Genomic DNA, 20,896 nt, shown 5'->3' with positions numbered 1-20,896 from the left:
TGTTTTAAATGAGCAATCACGTAGTTGTTATGTCAATCAATGTAACGACATAACTTTATTCATACACACAAAGATGGAATTTCTTAAACGTTTTTCATTCGTAGGCTACCGTTTAGTAGGTTAAATCAAATTATATTAAAATAAATGATTTTTTTTTTTTATAAAAAATAAATCTGTTCTATACAAAAAATAAAAATAAATTGGATATAATAAATTGGTATAAAAATTGCCTAAGGACCTTTTGTGTAATATAAATCTGTTAAACAAGACATTAGTAGAAATCTTTGAAAATAAACTTTATCATGAACCACTCAATATCTCATAGGGTTTAATAAGAAATTACATTTTTTTTCATATTTGAACAGTTAATAAAATGTATCCGTTAACATTTTAGTAGTCAAAAGTTGATATCAAAAAAACAAAGTTAGAGGGGGGGGGGACAAAAAATTACCCGAAATTGAGATCACATTATATAAAAACATTATAAAAAAAAATTCAATTTCTCATTAAACACTACGAGATATTAGATGGCAAAATGATAAAATGATTTAATTTGCCAACCAATACCGGGTTAGAGATATGTTTGTGATAAACGCATGCTGGCAAATATGTTTTTACTAATAATAGCTGAATGCAAGACAAAGGTAAATTAAACTTTTCCCTCTACATAACGTCAACGGTGTAACGCAAAATGGTTGGGACGTTGCGTGTTAATCAAGAACTCCACGTCAATATTATAAGCAGATAGCAAGGGCACGTGTAAATACAAAAAAAGTCGTCTAAAACAAATTTTAATCAAATTTTTTAATACTGCGTTCTTTAGTTACCGTTATTTCATTAAACGGCACTATATGTGAGTGGTTTTCTAAACGCTTCCACAATTCATTCGCAGACGATGGTTACAATAATTGTTTGGATTGCTGTATTAGGTTTTACACGCGTTGTATCGGAAGACATACAACTATCTGAACTCGTTAATAGTCTAAACATGTTGGTACGTCATTCGGGATGGCGGTTCATGGAAGACGTTAAACTGATGCAACATATAAACAATAACTATATAGTCACGGATCCCATGTCCGAAATACTCGGAGCCGTTTTGTCAAACCGGAATCCCGTCGATGAATCCAACGTCTTTGAAAGATACGAGGAGATTTGGACTGTACTCAGGTGTAAGTATGCGGAGGTACTTATTAAGTACAGGATTTTCTTACAACATTTCATTCGGATTTGCCGAAGTGAAAAAATAAAAGAAGATGGTAAAACGACCGACGTTACCCTTCAAAGATATTATCATTGTTTTGATTCGGTTCTGACCAAACTCCAAAACGTATCGCCGAGTCTCAAAAACCTGGCAGACGCGTTGGACATGGTTAACTCGCTAGATCCACTAGGGAAACCCAAGCAAGGCGTAGTGATCGCCTACGAAAAATTGGCCGAGTTTACTAAAACTTTACGGTCGGATACGCAGTTGAAATTGGATCAACAAGGTAAGGACGAGAAATTGATCGATATCGAATTAAAATCCATAAGCGAATTTATTGGCACTGTGTTTAACTCGAACATCACTTCGTTTGTCAACCGTTTCTGTATCATTCCGTTACACAAAGAATGGACAGCTGTGAATTTATACAGAGATTACAAGTACAAAAAGATAATCCAGAGGATACCGGAACAGGCGACTTTGTTGGAATATGTAATGAACGAAGTCGATTGGTACGGTGATGACATCTTTGGCAGTTGGTTCGTCAATTTGGGTTTTGCATACGACGACACGGGAAATGTCACAATCGTGAATAATTTAAGTATGATTAGCGACGTGGCACCGATTGACAGTGTAAATTATTCAACATAATAATTTATTCATTCCATCTTAAGTGAATATTTTTGTTTAAAACAATTATATATTAACAATTTGATATTAAGCAATATTTGCCAACGCTGGCAAATAATTCGCTGTAACATAATTTTAAACATAAAAACTGAAATAATAGCTGTTAAGAAAATATAATTGTAAAATTAATAATACCTACAACAAACGTTTACAAAATTATACTCTTATATTACTAAATACGAACATGACTAGATTTTTATCTCGCATTCGCTCCTTATTACAGGTCTGTTAGTTATTAAAAGTGTGATCAAAAAGCAGCTACAACCCTTGAAGAATTGGGTTCGAGGCAATTCGTGGTCTAATAAATATTGAACTTGAAATATATATTTTCTATTGGTCAGTGTTACTTAACTTATAACAAAGAAAAAAGTTGTTGTATCGTAATTTATACCCTGTCAGAGATATACCTTTAACATGATACCTCCCATGCTAATTTGTAAGTCCATATCTGGTGAGAATAACACCTAAGCTTGAATCTCATTTTATCTACTCTGATTCACAAATTAACAGGTCTACAGTGATTTCGCTTGTCCAGATAGTGTTTTATTCTGTTGTATCAGCGTTTATTATATAATTATTATTACACAGTATATTACACTTTTCAGAATCGACCGAATTCGTATAAAATATCTAAGGACACATTTGTTTTGTTAAATCTGTTAAACTAGCCAATAGTAGAAATCTTTGAAAAAATGTAAAATCGGTCGCCTACAAATTTGTCAACCAAAACCTTGTGCAAAAAATACCAAACATATGCTTGTAAATATATAATTAAGTTTTGCTGCCACGAGCCGAATGTAAGAAAAAGGTAAATTAAACATGCTTGGAACGTTCCATGTAAATCAAGAGCTCGACGTCAGTTATTGGCAAACAGTACAGGCACGTGTTTAAACAAAAATTAAAAACAACAATTTTTACCAAAGTATTCATACACTGTGTTACACTTCAGAAGGTATTTCATCGAATGGTGCTATTGTGTTTTGTTTTTTTGGATGCTATGATAATGTGTTCGCAAAAGTTGATTTCAATACTAATTTTGGTTGCTGGATTTGGTTTTACGTGCATTGTGTCAGAAGATCTACAAAGATCGGAACTAGCCAATAAACTAAACACGTTGGTGCATCATTCGGGATGGCGGTTCATGGACATTAAAATCCTAGTAAATAAAACACAAGGCCAAAAAATAAATGATCCCATGTCCGTAATACTCGAAGCTACAACGTCCAGTCGGAACCCTATCAACGAAAAGAACGTTCGGCATAAACACAAGGAGATCTGGACTGTGCTCATGTGTAAGTACGCCGAGATTATTTACAACTACAGGACACTCGTGGAATATTTAATAGGAGTTTGCCAAAACGAAAAAGGAACGTCCGGCTCTTGGTTTAAAAGGTATTACGATTGTTTCGATGTGCTGTTGATCAAACTGCACAGCGTGTCGGTCAGGTTTAAATGCATGACAGAGGCGCTGGACTTTCTTTACTCTCTAGGCGCTCAGCGATCGATAAAACCTAGGCAAAGTGTAATGAAGGCCACGGAAATATTGACCGATTTCACTGAAACCATACGGCCTGATACGTTAGCGAAATGGTCCGGTCGCGTTATCGACGAGGAAGGGATTGATCTGGACATAAAACACATAAGCGAACATATCTTGAATGTATGTGACCAGCACATAAATTTGTTTTTCACCACTCATTGCGTCGTACCGTCACACAGACAATGGACTACACAGACATTAAACGAATATTTCCAGTACAAAATAGTCAAACTGTTGATACCGCCTGAAACGACCATGTTGGAATATATAAAAAACGAAATCGATTGTTACGTTAATGAAATATTTGTCAGTTGGTTATTCGATTTGGGCTTCGCATACGATGGCTCGGGAAATATCATGATCAAGAATAGTTAAAGTATAATGTTATTAACAAAATACCGATTTAAAGTGTAGAATAATCAACATAATACTGTGAATTTCTGATTTCAACTTGATATCAACAAAAATATGGTATTCTATTTTACAAACTCATCATGTAAACAGAAATAAGGAAATATGTATTTTCAAATCAATAAATAACACTGTCGATAACCGTTTATAAAATTATGTTCTTATACTACTTAGTACGTTCAAAGCTACAAGTTTTACCTTGTGCTCGTTCTCTATTACAGGTCTATTAGTCTTAAATTAGTTTGTATCAACAATCCACACTGAATTACTACTACGTTATAATTGAGGGGTGACAATGCAAAACGTGCTATTGCCATTTTTCGCTTTTTCCAGAAACATCGGTTTTCTGTTGTAGCTTATGAGAAAGTCATAGAAAAAAAACTGTGATATTCTAAAAATGTATAAAAAAAATCTGAACTTATTTATGATAATTGTTAATATGTAAATTTTAATTTAGATACATCAAAACATAATTTTGTAAAATCAATCGCGCCAAAACGTACTATTTCCACCAATTAGTTCGTTTTGGCAAAATTCAATGGAAATAGTATATTTTGACATACCATATGTATAATTTACAGAAGCACAAAGCACACGACAGGCACAAACTGATTGGCCACCAAATATTATCGAGATAACTTTGCTAAGTTCGATGGAGAATTTTACCTCCTCTCACTCAGCAGTTAACTGGTCTACAGTGTATTTGCTCGTCTAGAGAATGTTTTATCCTATTGTATAAGCGTTATGATACTAATATTAATAGTAGGTATATTAATTATTCTGTTAAACTAGACAATAGTAGAAATCTTTGATAATATGCCAATCCTACAAATTTGCTAAGCAATAAGCAATACCAAATACATGGTATTAAATATTTCTAATATTTTATGACACGAGCGGAATGTAAGAAAAAAGTCAATTAAACTATTCGTCTCTAAATAACGCCAACGGTTTGATGCATCATGTTTGAGACATTGCGTGTAGGCGACGCGAACATTATTGGAAAAAAGTAACGGCATGTGTTTAAACAGAAAATTCAACTAATACAAATTGGAATCGAGTTTTTCAGCACCGAGTTCAATAGTCAAAGTTTTTTTTATCGAATAGCGCTATTTGTGTGTGTTGTTTTTTAGACGCTACGATAATGAATTCGCAAACTATGATTGCAATACTAGTTTGGGTTGCTGTATTTGGTTTTACACGCATTGTGTCCGAAGATGTACAACTAACGGAACTCGTTAATAATCTAAACATGTTGGTGCATCATTCGGGATGGCGGTTCATGGACGTTAAGCTCATACCATGTAATACGAATCGAGGAAAAATCACGGATCCCATGTCCACGATACTCAATGCTACAACGTCCAACCGGAACCCTATCAACGAAAAGAACGTCCGGCATAAACACAAGGAGATCTGGACCGTGCTCATGTGTAAGTACTCCGAGATTATTTACAACTACAGGATTCTCATAGGACGTTTAATAGAGGTGTGCCGAAACGAAAAGAGAACGTCCGACTCTTGGTTTCAAAGGTATCACGGTTGTTTCGAATTGGTGCTGACCAAACTCGATAACGTGTCGCCCCGGTTTAAATGCATGAAAGACGCGTTGCACTATGTTTACTCGCTAAGTAACCCGATATCGAAATCCAAGCACAGTGTAATGAAGGCCACGAAAAAATTGACCCATTTTACTGAAACAATACGGCCGAGTACGTTGTCAAGATGGTCCGGGCGCAGTATCGACGAGAACGGGATCGATGTCGAAATGAAATACATAAAAGAATACATCTTGGATGTATGTGACCAAGACATAGTTGGTTTTTTCACCGTCCATTGCATCGTTCCGTCATACAAAGAATGTACTACGCAGAAATTAAACGAAGATTTTCAAGACAGAAAGAGCCGCCAGCTGATACCGCAGGAATCGACCATGTTCGACTATATAGCAAACGAAATTGATGGTTACGTCGAAGATATCATAGACAGCTGGTTCATCAATTTGGGATTCGGTTACGACGACTCGTTAAAAATCATAATCAGGAATGATTAAATTATGTTTAACACCGAAGTACCTATTCACAGTACATACATGATGTGTATTTTTGTTGAAAAAATGTATGTAATAAAAACTTGATATAAAAAAAAAAAATGCGACGACGTAGCATTTTATTTTATCACCTTATCAATGTACACGTACATTAAAATGATTTAAGTAAACACAAATAACACTTAAAGAAAAATCGCTGAAACAGAATTTTTCGGAAATAATAATTTTAAACATAAAAAACTGAAATAATAGCTGTTCAGAAAATATGTATGGTAAAATTAATAAATAAAATATATTGTCAAAAAACGATTACAAAATTATATTCTTATATTACCGAGTACGTTCATAGATTAATTTTGAACTCAATCACGCTCCTCGAGACTATTCGTGGATAGGGTCATGCCTAATAAAAATTAAACTTAAATTATACATTTACTTGAGATCAGTGTAACAGTACATAGAACAAGGAAATTATTTTTATAAATACCTGTTTTTATTTTGTTAAGAAGACGCTACTTACCCGTAATTTATCCACGAAAAATGGTTTTGCGGGGTCAAGAATGTGAGGGTGGTATTTAGAGTAGCCGTATACAATTTTTACAACGGATAGAGAAGAACTTTATCTACGGATTAGCGTTTTTAGTTTTTTGAATACTTAAGCACAATCAAAATTTCTCGTTCGTAAGCATTCATTATTTTTTCCTTTATTAATTTGTTTTAAAAAAAATATTAAGTATAGATATCAAAAAAATTAAAAATCTACCCCATGGATAAAGTTCTTTTATATACAATGTGAAAATTTGGTAAATTTACTGTTCATATACTGGCATTACATACTTGTCCCGCGTAAAGCAGTTTTGATGGGAAAAAAATTGTAATTTATCCTAGAGAAATAACTGTGATAATCTGACAAAAAAAAATAGCAATCAATAAAGTATACTCATTACTGTAATAATAAGTATAAATTATAGTTAAAACTCTAGTTAAAGATTTTTCGAAAAATTGCCTATACTTTACTCCTGAGAAATTCCTCTTAAGAGGAATGCTTGTGGGGTCTGTTTTTTTAACGCTTTAGACTATAAAGCGAGACAAAATTTCGACTACTTAGATAGGTCCTAATTCAATTCTGTAAAGTAATTCTGAGTTTTGGTAACTCAACCAGGTTATGTAGAAAACAGATTTTTTTTTTATATTTTGCTCTATTTATGTAAAATAATTAGGTTTTAATTTTGAAAAAAAGCAAATTGTATTTATTTTTATTACAAGAAGCTGAAATTTTCAAATGATATACGGCTCCCTACCTAACATAGTAAAGTAGCCGAAGAACTAGGATCTCTTTACAGAATTTAAATTGGACCATCTGTGTAGTCGAAAATTTGTCTGGCTTTTGGTCGAAAATAAACTAAAATGGCTTCGTCTCAAAGACAAGGTTATTTACATTAAAAAATAATACTTTAAAGTATGTACAAATTATTCGTTTAATTAAATGGCATGGTCGAAATGTATTAAACCGCCATTTGTCTTAAATATTGCCTATACAGAACTCCTTAAAAACAGGCCTCATGCAATCCCTTTAACAAAATCTATTAAAATAAAAACAGGTATTTAAAAAAATTATTTCCTTTGTTCTAAGTTATGTTAAACTGGCCAAAGGTAAATTTATAGTTTTATGCTTAATATTTGTTAGGCATGACCCTATCCTCGAATGGCCTCTAAGAGCGTGTGCGAGTTAAAAATTAAGCTATGAACGTACTATAAAAGTGTGAGAATAAAATCGTATAAACGATTATTGACAGTATGTGTTATTTATTTATTTATAAATACAGATTTTCTTAACAGTTTATTTTATTTGTGTAACTTTAAGTGTTAATTGTGTTTACTTAAATTATTCTAATCTGCGTGTAGGTACATGTATAAGGTTGTAAAATAAAATTCCACGTCGGCACATTTTGCTTGATATCAAGTTGTTATCGGATAATATAATGTTTTAAACTAGTCGGAAATTTTTCTTAAATGTTGTTTATACAAAACTCCTTAAAAACAGACCGTATACAAACTCATTAACAGGCTGCTTGAATTGACCCAGACTATTTTTAAGGCGTAAAGTATAGGCAATTTGTCGAAAAATCTCTCACTTGAGTTTTAACCATAATGTATACTTATTAATACAGTAATGAGTATACTTTGGTGATTGCCATTTTTTTTTGTCAAATTATAACGTCATTTCTCTAAGATAAACTACAATTTTTTTCCCATCAAAACTGCTTTGGGCGGGACAAGTATGAACAGTAAATTTATCAAATGTTCACGTTGTATAGTAAAGAACTTTATCCATGGGTAGATTTTTTTGATATCTATACTAAATATTTTTTTTAAAACAAATTAATAAAGGAAAAAATAATGAATGCTTACGAACGAGTAATTTTGATTGTGCTTAAGTATTCAAAAACAAAAACGCTAATCCGTAGATAAAGTTCTTCTCTATCCGTTGTAAAAATTGTATACGGCTACTCTAAATACCACCCTCACATTCTTGACCGCGCAAAACCAATTGTCGAGGAACAATTACGAGGGAGTAGGTAGCGTCTTCTTAACAAAATCTAACAAAATAAAAATAGGAATTTAAAAAAATAATTTCTTTTGTTCTAAGTAATGTTAAACTCACCTCAAGTAAATGTTTTATTTGAGTTGTAAGGATCCCATATCCGTAATGCTCGAAGCCATATCGTCGAACCGGGACCCGATCGACAAATCCAACGTTGTGGGTAAATACATGGAGATCTGGATCGTGCTCATGTGTAGATACGCCCAGATTGTGCATAACTATAGGGTTCTCATAGAACTTTTAATAGGGGTTTGCCAAAATGAAAAAACAACGTCCGGCTTTTGGTTGAAAAGGTATTACGATTGTTTTGATATGGTGCTGAACAAACTCCAAAGCGTGTCACTGATATTCAAATGCATGACAGAAGCGTTGGACCTCGTTTACTCGATAGGTCAGCAATCAAAACCTTAGCACAAAATAATGGTCGCCACGCAGATGTTGGCCAATTTCACTAAAACTATACGGTGGAATATATTGTCGATTTGGCCCGAAAACGTTCTCGATGAGAAATTAATTGACCTCGAAATGAAAGCCATAAGCGAATACATCGTGGAAGTATGTGATAAGAACATTAATTGGTTTTTAAACCGTTATTGCATCGTTCCGTCACGCAGAGAATGGACTACAGAGAATTTAATCGAAGGTTTTCTGTACAAAAAGAGCAACCAGCTGATACCGCAGGAAATGACCAAGTTGGAATTTGTAAATAATGAAATCGATGATTATGTCGGTGATATCATAGGCAGTTGGTACTTCGATTTAGGCTTCGCACACGACGGCATGGGAAATGTCATAATCAGGAATTAATCGAATATAATAACCACCGTGGTACCGATTGACAGTGTAGATAAACTCAACATAATATTGTGTATTTCCGACTTATGTGGATACTTTTGTTTAAAACATTAAATTATATGATAGCGACTTGATATCAAGCAAAATGTGTCAACGTGGCATTTTATTTTACAATAATTTAAGCAAACATGTAAAACACTAAGGAACGAAAAACACTTGTATTTTAAAATTAATAAATACCATGTATTGTCAATAATAGTTTATTAAATTATATTATTATATTTCCAAGTACTGTCGTAACTAAGTTTTTACTTTGCACTCTCTCTGTTAGTCTTTGAATAGTTTCATCGAAAACCTTGAAGAACAATATAAGTACAGTTCTTTTTAAATTTATCTTAAAGTTTATAAAAATCATATTGGATCAGCTAATATTTAATTGATGAAAAGTCAATTATTTTTACAAAAATAAATTAGGTTTTTCCGAGGTTATATTAATTTTTCAAATAGAATTTCAGCAGTTGTGTTGATCATAATAAAAAAAAATATTTGAATGTGTAATAAAAACTTTGAATAAAGTTTTTATTTTTGTAAGATATAGATACATAATAGACCTTTTTTCAGGATGATTCTCAGACCTTGAAACTTTAATTTGCACCTAAAAAATATATAAAAAATGTCAACCATTGCGGGTTTGAGGCAATGTTAGTAGCAACATATGTATTGATTCATCTTGATTAAACATCGACACAAATATTATTGGCAAATAGTTTGGCATGTGTTTAAATAAAAACTTTAACTAATCAAATTTTTGAACCCTACGTTCTTCAGTTAAAGTTTTTCCAATCGAATGGTGCTAATGTGTGTTGTTTTTTAGACGCTATGACAATGCATTGGCAAACGTTGATTGCAATACTAGTTTTGGGTGCTGCATTTGCTATCACAAGCGTTGTGTCGGAAGATGCATCAAGATCGGAACTGGCTAATAAACTAAACATGTTGGTGCGTCATTCAGGATGGCGGTTCATGGGAAACGTTAGAATCATAACATATATAAATCATCGGCAAATAATCACGGATCCTATGTCCGAAATTCTCGGAGCCGTATCGTCCAACCAGAATGCGGTCGTCGAATTCAACGCCATGGAAAGATACACGGAGATCTGGTTCGTGTTGAGGTGTAGGTACGCCGAGGTTATTATCAAGTACAGGATTTTCTTACAACATTTAATACGGATTTGCCGAAGTGAAAAAAGAAAGGCTGACACTAGGCTGCAAAGGTATTACGATTGTTTTGATCGGGTGCTGATCAAATTGCACAGTGTGTCGCCCATGTTGAAATGCATGAAAAACGCGTTGGACTTTTTTCACTCGATGGGTCAGCCGTCGAAACCCAAGCAAAGCATAATGATAGCCTTTGAAAAACTAACCGATTTTACTGGGACCATACGGCCAAGCACGTTGTCGAAATTGTCCGGACACCGTATCGACGAGGACTTGGTCGACGGAGAATTAAAATCCATAAGCAAATTTATCATAGACGTATTCAACAAGAACGTTAATTGGTTTGTCACCCGTTACTGCGTCATGCCGTTGCACAGAGAATGGACTAACCAGAATTTACACAAAGATTATGAATACAAAAAGAGCATCCAGAAGATACCACAGGAAACGACTTTGTTGGAATATGTGAATAATGAAATCGACCATTATGTCGGTGATATCTTAGGCAGTTGGTACTTCGATTTGGGCTTCGCATACGACGGCACGGGAAATGTCATAATCAGGAATGCTTAAATTAAGTTTTGCACCGAAGTACCTATTTACAGTGTAGATTAATCTAACATAATATTTTGTATTTTTGTTCAAAAAAAAATATAAATTAACAACTTGATATCAATCAAAATGCGTCAACGTGGCATTTTATGTTACAACCTCATACATGTACACGTAGACTAAATGATTTAAGCAAACACGATAGACACAAATGAAAACTGTTAAAAAAAATGTGTCTTTTAAAAACAATAAATACAATTTTATCTGCAATACAAATATTAATTATAAGTTTTTTTTTACGGATAAAATAATAATTGTTTATTCGTCGTAGTGCTTGTAAATCAAAAGCTCGACGTGAATATTATTGGTAAACAGTTTCAGCATGTGTTTAAACAAAAAATGAAATGAATTAAAACCGTAATCAAATTTTTGAACCCTGTGTTCGTCAGTTAAAGTTTTTCGCATCGAATTGTGCTATTGTTTTTTGTTCTTAGACGTTACGACAATGCATTCGCAAACGCTGATTTCAGTACTAGTTTTAGGTTCTGTATTTGCTATCTCAACCGTTGTATCGGAAGACTTACAATTATCGGGACTCGTTAAGAAATTAAACATGTTGGTTCATCACTCGGGATGGCGGTTTATGGAAGACGTTAAAATCATAAAAAATAAAACAAACAAGGATCCGATGTCCGAAATACTCGAGGCCATATGGTCGAACCGGAATCCCGTCGATGAATTCAACGTCCAGGAAAGATACGAGGAGATTTGGACTGTGCTCAGGTGTAAGTATGCGGAGGTACTTATTAAGTACAGGATATTCTTACAACATTTAATACGGGTTTGCCGAAATGAAAAAATAAAGGTAGATAATTCAACGACCGATTTCTCACTTCAAAGGTATTACCATTGTTTTGATTCGGTGCTGACCAAACTCCACAACTTGTCGCCGAGTCTCGGGAACCTAGCAGACGCGTTGGACTTGATTAGCTCGCTAGATCCGCCGACGAAACCTAAGCATAACGTAAGCGCCGCTTACGAAAAATTAGCCGAGTTTACTAAAACTTTTCCGCCAAACACAGTGTTGAAATATTCCCAACAAGGTATCGACGAGAAATCAGTTGATCTCGAAATAAAATATATTAGCGAATATTTCAATGATGTATTCAAGAGTTACATAAATATGTATATTTCCCGTAATTGCATAATTCCGTTACACAAAGAATGGACTGCAGAGAATTTAATCAGAGATTACCAGTACAAAAAGATAATCCAGAGGATACCGCAGGAGGCGACTTTGTTGGAATATGTAAAGAACGAAGTCGATTGGTACGCTGATGACATCTTTGGCAGTTGGTTCGTCAATTTGGGTTTTGCATACGACGACACGGGAAATGTCACGATCAGGAATACTTAAAATATAATTAACACCGCAGTAGCGGTTTACAGTGTAAATTAATCAACATAATACTGTATTCATTCGGTCTTAAGTATATATTTCTCTTTAAAACAATTTCATACTAACAACTTTATATCAAGCAAAATGTGTCAACGTGGCATTTTATTTTACAACCTCATTATGTACACGTAGACTAAAATATATTAAGTGAATACGAAACACACTTAGATGATGAATAAATAAAAGATGTTAAAAAATATAAGTCTTATTAAAACAATTAATACAATTTTATTAGCATTATAATTGTTAATTATTATATTTGTTTAGAGATAAAATCATAATTGTTTATTTGTCTGTTATTTGTCGTGTTGCTTGTAAATCAAAATCAGCATGTGTTTAAATAAAAAATTGCGAATACATTTTTGAAAATTCAGTACAATTTTTTATCATTTATTTTCAAAATGTAAAACTAATTTTGGACCAGTTAATTATTGATTGGCGATAAGTCCATTATAATAATAACTTAACGTCAATAACATTAACAAAAATAAATTATCATTCATCTGAAGTCATAATAATATTTCAAATAGAATTTCAGCAGCTTCGTATCTCATGAAAAAATGAATTTCTCTATGTGTAGATGTACAACAATACTGACGAAGGCTTGGGCTTACCTAGTTAATGTTACCAATTATGTTTGTTGAACATTCGGTTAATGTGAATTTAAATCAGCCTCAGTTGCTGAAGAATTAGATTGACCATTTTATCGCAGTTAACCGTATCTGTTTGTTAATGAGCCTTAAACATTAAATTAATGGTGAGTTACGTCAATACAAATCAATTTGGACTATAGTATTTTATATACAAGTTATAGGTATATAAAATACTTATCTTCGGTCTAATTTTCAGCTCTAAAATCATGGTCTAATCAAACAAAAACTTACAGCAGTACCTATTTATGACATCGATAATATTCCAAACCTGACCAAAGTTAATAAAAAAAAAAAAGAGAAGAGAAAAATTTTAAGTAGAATTTTATATGCAATACAGTTATTAACTTTTAGTTTTTTTACAAGGAAAATAATAACCGATTTTTTGTCTGTTATTTGTCGATTTGCGTGTAAATCAAAAACTCGACGGGCGGTACTGGCAAACAATTTCACCATGTGTTTAAACAAAAAAATGAAAATTGTAATTACATTTTTGAAACACCGCGTTGTTCAGTTTAAGTTTTTTGGTCGAATAGTGCTATTTTTTTTAAAAATTTTGGACGTTACCATAAAATGCATACACAAACGTTGGTTTCAATACTGGTTTGGGTGGCTGTTTTTGGTTTTACACGCGTCGTTTCAGACGATATGAGCGATTTGCAAAAAACCGAACTAGCCAACAATCTAAACAGGTTGGTGCAACATTCTGGATGGCGGTTCATGGACGTTAAAATCATAGTCTATAACAATAATTGCCAAGTAATCGCGGATCCCATATCCGTAATGCTCGAAGCCATGAAGTCGAACCGGAACCCGATCGACGTATCCAACGTCGTGGATAAATACATGGAGATCTGGATCGTGCTCGTGTGTAAGTACTCCAAGATTTTTTACAACTACAGCCGTCTGGTGGGACATTTAATAGAGATTTGCCAAAATGAAAAAAGGTCGTCCGCGCATTGGTTCAAACGGTATTACGATTGTTTCGATATGGTGCTGATCAAACTCCAGAGCGTGTCGCCCGTGTTCAAATGCATGAAAGAAGCGCTGGACCTCGTTTACTCGATGGGCGGGCAAACGAACCCCGAGCACAGAGTAGTGGTCGCCACGCAGATGTTGACCCGTTTTACAGAAACTATCCGGCCGAGTATGTTGTCGAAATGGTCCACACGCGGTTTCGACGAGAACGGCATCGATCGCGAATTGAAATACATTAGCCAATGTATCGCGGATGTATACAACGAACACATAAGTTGGTTTTCGGCCAGCTATTGCATCGTTCCGTCGCACAGAGAATGGACCACAGAGAATATAATCGAAGATTTCCTGTACAAAAAGAACAACCAGTTGATACCGCAGGCAATGAACATGTTGGATTATGTAGTACACGAAATCGATTGTTACATTGGCGATATCTTGGGCAGTTGGTTTTCAAATTTGGGCTTCGCATACGACGACACGGGAAGTATAACGATCAGGAATAATTGAAATACAATAATTTGTCACCCGACCAACGATTCACAACCTTGTTATGTACACGTAGACTAAAAAAAATGTACGTCGACACTAAAAACATTTGTTTGATTAAAATCAATAAATAACATATACGTCAATGATCGTTTATAAAAATATTATATTATTATATTACCGCAAGTACGTTTATTTTGGTCAGTTTTACTCAACTTATAACAAAGGAAATATACATACATGTGACCGAATATAAAATCAAGGTTTAAACATTTCACATTTTACTCTGGTGCTTAAGTCTTAACGGTGACGATAATAAATTATCGTGTACCTAATTATGCACTGAAATATTGCTTTTTTAATATAATGTATAGTATAGTACTTGTTCTGGTGAAATAGTTTTAATTAAATATTTCACTAGCATTTTCAATTCTTTAGGTTAGCATTTTTTTACCGAATATTTCCAAATGTAGTTAGACCGACGGGAGGAATAAGTAAGTTCATATAAAAAATATTTATGACACTTCACTTCACAAATTTGGCTTGATCTACAGAAAGGACGTTGAAAAAAAAAAAAGTCACAAAAATAGCAAACGCATTTAAATAAACAAGCCAACTAACAAAGAGTAATTCGAGATAAGAGAAAAAACGAAAATACACTTTGTTAGGAATTTAGTTTAATCGTCTATTGTCTGTGGTCTATAATTAATTGTAAATCAATCATTATGATAAAAATGGCGGTTATGTCTCGCTGCTCGGCATTGTTTGGTTTATCTGTTTTTTTTTAAATTGCATTGTGAGCTGACAATACAATTAATCTACAAAATATACCTCTGGGTTCATTGTTTCAATATTTGTTAAGACAAAGCCGATGGGATTGTACGCATTTAATGATGGTTTTTGCACTATTCGATTGGTCTAATAAACAAACTAGTTCCTAGAAAACTGTTTCATGATATTACATTAATCATAACGTTCGCAAGTCATTTCTCTAAAAATCAATGTTGGGCAAATTATGATCTTATATTTCATTAATAATTGTAATCGGCCGTATCTTAATTAACTATGATTAATATTGTGGTCGTTATTCTGAAAACAAATCACATAGGTATAGTGTACTAATTGTACATTAATAATTCAATAGTAATTGCGATTTAATATGATAGTTATTAAGGTAAAAGTAAATAGAATATTGTTTAAGGTTGTAGGTTAACATAAAATGAAAAACTACAAATTACTTAAAGAGAAAATAAGTGTCTTATCCTTAATGAATCACCCTGTAGTAAAGAATATATAATAAACAAAACCTTAAGGTGGTAAAAAAAATGTAATCGTGATTACTGATTGAATTACTTTTGGAAAATGATCGAATGATTAACTTTTAATCACGATTACGTTGATGCAACCGATAAAATGTAATCAGAAAGTCATTTATCACTGTCCAAAAATGCCTTAAAAATGTGTAGATATTTTACTTTTGTGTCAGTTATTATTATATTTATATATTATTTTGAATTCTCGTTTTTATTATTCAGCAATATATTTGTTTAGGTCTTCGTGTCCATCGAGGACACGTCGTTCGATAGTTTCAAGGGTAGAAATGGTAGTATTAAAATTCACTAAACGTTTTCCAAGCAATTATGGCATGACGTTTGTTTGTCCGTATTGATAATACCAATTGATAATTATTCCTATCGATCAAGTCACACATATTATTATTCCAACCTAACCTGAATTTGCATTATCTCCTTGGCGGCTAATGTGCGGTTACAAAAACCCGGAATGGCTTCCGGTATTTTCACGGCGAACGGAACTGACAGCTGTTTATAAATTATATATGTGGTGAGCTGTGGTGGCGTTTGTGTTTTATTTAACAATCTTAAACTGCTTGGCCTCGACCTTAGCGTTATTTCGAAAACAGACAACATAACGAGATGTAATAAATTTACTATCACTTCACTCGGTTGGCGCAAACGATATGTATCAGACCCTGACTTATTAGAGATAAAAGTATACAAGAAAAATGATCTATTTTTTGTCTTTTCCGTGTGATGTATTACAGATCAAAACATTCTATTTGCAGTAGTTATACGGTCATGAAAAAAAAAGGGGCGAATTCAGATAGGTCAGTGATATTAACTGCAATTTAAGACATGTAAGTGCATTTAAATGCTTGCAATAGTGCAAGAAGGTAGATAGGCGATTGGAGGAGGAATTTTTTAAACGTTATGTCAGTAAGGCAAGAAACACTATTGAAATGGACCTAAAAACTAATAAGATACAATATTCTACGCATGTGCGGCATATGATTATAAAATAATACTGACATCATTAATCTATGAATCCCCCTTGTTCCCTACTTTTGACAATCCCAAACCGTCTCAATCTATATTATTCTCTGACGTTTGTGTCGCTAGCGAATTTTCCTTATGAAATTTCATCCCGACGCCTTAATTAAAATTCCTGGGAACCGCCAAGTATCAAAACAAAACATTGTTTTTAAATCTTAATTCCGAGCGCTATTGATTGATTTTCCCAGAAACATATTGTCTTATATTTTTAATTTATTATTATTGTTGTTTTTTTTTTTAATACGCTACACATTGACCCCGTGGAGTGGAACGCGTTAGGCGCCACTAAAACTATATTCAATTTCACAGAACGCTGATCCCGCAACGAGTCGTTTTTATTGTTACTTTTTTTTTAAACTAAAATAACGCTTACCTGGGATTTTTTTTTTGGTTTTGTCGTAATGCGCGATTTCGATTCTGATGGCCAGGCCACTGGTGTTGAATATTAGTATGATATCATCACCCGCGAAGGAAGTATCATATTATTCGACGAGATTCGCACAACGCCCGCCGGCCGTTATTGTCAACTGAAACAATGAGCAAAAAAAAAAAAAAAAACAACAATAAATATACTTTTTATTGAACGGATGTGCATCTTTGGACGTGTCGCTCGTCTCGCGTTAACACGCGTGCCGAGCGCATAATAATAATTGGCAAAATACATAATTAGGTATTTAACAAAATATCTTCCATTGACGTTTTCGGCTACGCGTCGAAGTTGGAATAATAATTTTTTTTCCCTTCAATTTAAGTGCTAAATTTGTGCTAAATAACAAAAATTTTCCCCGAGGGCAGAGTTGATCAAATTTAACGCCTTCGATCAAAGGATCAAATATTGATATTATTTTTGCAATAAACAACGGAACGCTGTGCGATTAAATATAAGACCCTCGGTTTTTTCCATATTATATTCAACTGTAAAAAAAAATACTAAATTGATTACTCAAACTTGTTACGTTGGTGCAAAAAAAAAAATGTCTTCATTTAAAATATATATTGTACAATTTGGGCTCGGTTAAAAATTTGTAAGTTAACATATTCAGCTGTAACCCGATTTTCGACGGTGGCGCGTTTGGACTGTAAAAATAGCATAACGGTGATTTTTTTAAATATTTATGTATTATATATATGTATATACTGTATACTTGTGTATAAAAAAAAAAGTGGAACGTAGCGAATTTGTGTACCTACGGAGAAACATAAAACGTATTGATCATTATTATTAACATTATTTTATAATGTTATTATTTTTTCTTCTTGAAAAACCAGAATGTATTTTAAATCATCTTTGGCCAGCCATAGTATTACAATTTATGCATAGAAAATTTTAATTTTTTACTCTAATGGCCGCACGTTTTAATGGTGCCGATTACACTATTTATTAAGTCGACAAAAGCAATAAAGTCAAAGTCCAAATTAACATTTTTTTTTTAAATTTTATTTGTCTGCTACTAAATTTTATTTTCATTCGACGGTGAGGATTCTAATAAAAACCGTATGATTTAATTTATGTAGTAAGTATGGAAATCAAATAGGAAAGTAAGCATAATAGTGTGTTATTAGCAATTTTAAATTAAACCGAAGGTCGATCGAATCGTTATCGATAACATAAAAAATTTCATTAAAAGTTGTAGCAAATAAAATATGATTAAATTAAAAATAATAAACTATTAAACGACATGATTTAGGTACAGCAAAAATATTTAGCAATACTAATTTTGAGCGCTTAAACCATAATTGGACCATAATGTGGGCTGTTTAGTTTAAAGTTTATAGTTTGGAAATGCTAAAACTATAGGCAAAATTCCTCTTAAATGATAGCCAAACAACGACAAACTGGTAAGGACAGCCACAAGTGATTTTGATTTTCCAATCTTTCAAATACTTCCAAGACAATCAGATAGGTATATTTTATTGGTGTCATTCTGTGAAGGGTGTGCAATCTCCCAGAACCACAATTCAATGTGAACAATGTTAATGTGTAAATTCGTTAGCCAGATTTGTTTTAAAAAAATCCATCCGAGAAGGGTTTTTTCTATAAATATATTCCATAAGTAGAATATTTATTAGTTTTTTTTATGATACAATTTATTTTTTATATATTTTATATACAAAAATTACCAACTGAATACATGCAGGAAGAGGTATAAAAATGTACACCATTATGCATTTAGTTTTATGATGAACCTAACCTAACTCGTTTAAAAAAAAAAAAATAAGTAATTTTAGGTAAAGGAAGGCTGTGCATTGCAACAGCTTTTATTTTTTATATCTGCGTTGCACTCAGAAAAATAATATTGCTTTTGAATAATTGAATATTTACGATTTGAAAAAAATTAAAACCGGTATTTCAATTGACCAGTTTTTATTTACCTAGTAAATCATAACGATATTGTATGAATAAAATTTGCACACTAATTGCGCATAAGCTGTCGTTGAAAAATCAAATTAGATATTTCATACGGCAATTAAATTGTCTGGAAGGCGATTATTTTTTTATTACAGCTTAAGTTATTTTAAAATCGCTATCACTCCGTGCAAAAAAAAAAAGAATATATTTTAATAAATATTATAAATATAGAATATTCTTATACATGTATGTAGGTATATAGATAAAAAAACAAGGGAAAAAAAACAGAGAAAAAACAAGTAGCTGTTTTAAAAAAATGGTCACTTTGTTGTTCAATTAAAATTTCGTTTCGATGCGAACCTAATCTGTTCTTTAAACACGTTACAAATTGAAAAATTAAAAGTTTTTAAGAATTATTTTAACATTTTAAAACATTTTTTACCATTATTTAAACGTTTTTTCCCTGCACCCTTTTTTGTTTATATCAAGAAAAGCTTGCAAACTGAATTGACACTCAATCATTCTACAAGCGCCCTATGTTTTTCAATTCGAAACTCTTCCTTTATTTTCTTAATTAATTTTTTTGTAAATTTCTAGACACGTGTGGGTGAATCAACAGGTGTCTGGAAAACAGTCGCCTTGTGTTGTTGTACATAATATACAAGGCCTATGGGTAACAACGGCAGTAAATCTATTCTAGTCTAGGCCTCTTTTAATAGTCAACATATTATTTCAAGCACATTATAGCCGGTACAGTGCTTTTATCACTTCAGCGTCTTAATCAATTCAAAATATAGACCCGTGACTTCCCTCGCCCCTCGCCAGTACCCATGTGTACTGGCTCTGTTTTGATTTTCCAATAGATTGTTTTATGGTTTATGCGAAAAAATTATTATTAACTCTGGCCGACTGGTAGGAGGTACACTTAGTATCGTTTGTAAAGTAATTGCGCACGGTTTTGGACAACGATCAGTAATTGTACTACAGGTCAACACACTGTGGTCTCTACCGGTCTGCCAAACGGCGAGGTGATCCAACACGGATTACTCGGATTATCCGATTTGTTATTTTCAACGCGACCATTCTGTTGTCTAATTAGTCGGTTTGATTTAAATCGTTTTTACATAAAAAAAAAAAAAAAAAAGTGCAAAATATTGAAAACGTGTTCCCGGCGCGGTTTAGTCGGTCGTTTAATGGTAATTAAAGTAGCCGTTTATGGACTTACTAATGAAACCGATTATGCAGAATTTGTTGAACTTCTCACCGATGCGACGGGTGTTACTCACCGTTCGGCATACGGACACTCAGAGACAGTGTATTGACCACAGTGTGTTGACCTGTAATAATTGATCGTTGTCCAAAAAACGCGCGCAATTACTTTACAAACGCCATTAGATATATGTACCTCCTACCAGTGGCCCGGAGTAATATAATTTTTCGCATAAAAACCATAAGACAATCTATTCGAAACGCAAAACACCAAAACAGAGCCAGTACGGTGCATGATGTGGTCAGAGCATATTGGGGCGGGCGAAGTCACGGGTCTATATG

The 20,896-nt window shown here is 33.2% G+C and overlaps 1 protein-coding gene across 7 annotated transcripts in view; it reads right to left on the bottom strand.

Moving 5' to 3' along the window:
- Positions 1-20,896, bottom strand: part of LOC126833197 (sphingomyelin phosphodiesterase) — a 79,266-nt gene that overhangs the window by 39,639 nt on the left and 18,731 nt on the right. For 5 of the 7 annotated variants that reach the window (XM_050564382.1, XM_050564391.1, XM_050564364.1 and 2 more), the window contains one exon: positions 17,369-17,522. The exons of 1 other annotated variant lie outside the window; for it this stretch is intronic. The gene's annotated coding sequence lies outside the window, so the exon portion shown is untranslated. Of the gene's footprint in view, positions 1-17,368; positions 17,523-20,896 lie in introns of those variants that run through there. One more of the 7 variants, XM_050564418.1, reaches the window with a different exon arrangement.

The sequence above is a fragment of the Adelges cooleyi genome, unplaced genomic scaffold (assembly GCF_023614345.1).
Source record: "Adelges cooleyi isolate 19-005CV unplaced genomic scaffold, UGA_ACOO_1.1 ACOO_flye_CR_arks_rails_tigmint_CR_PRNA_1, whole genome shotgun sequence".
NCBI lineage: Eukaryota > Metazoa > Arthropoda > Insecta > Hemiptera > Adelgidae > Adelges > Adelges cooleyi.
This window is presented reverse-complemented; position numbering and strand designations above follow the sequence as displayed.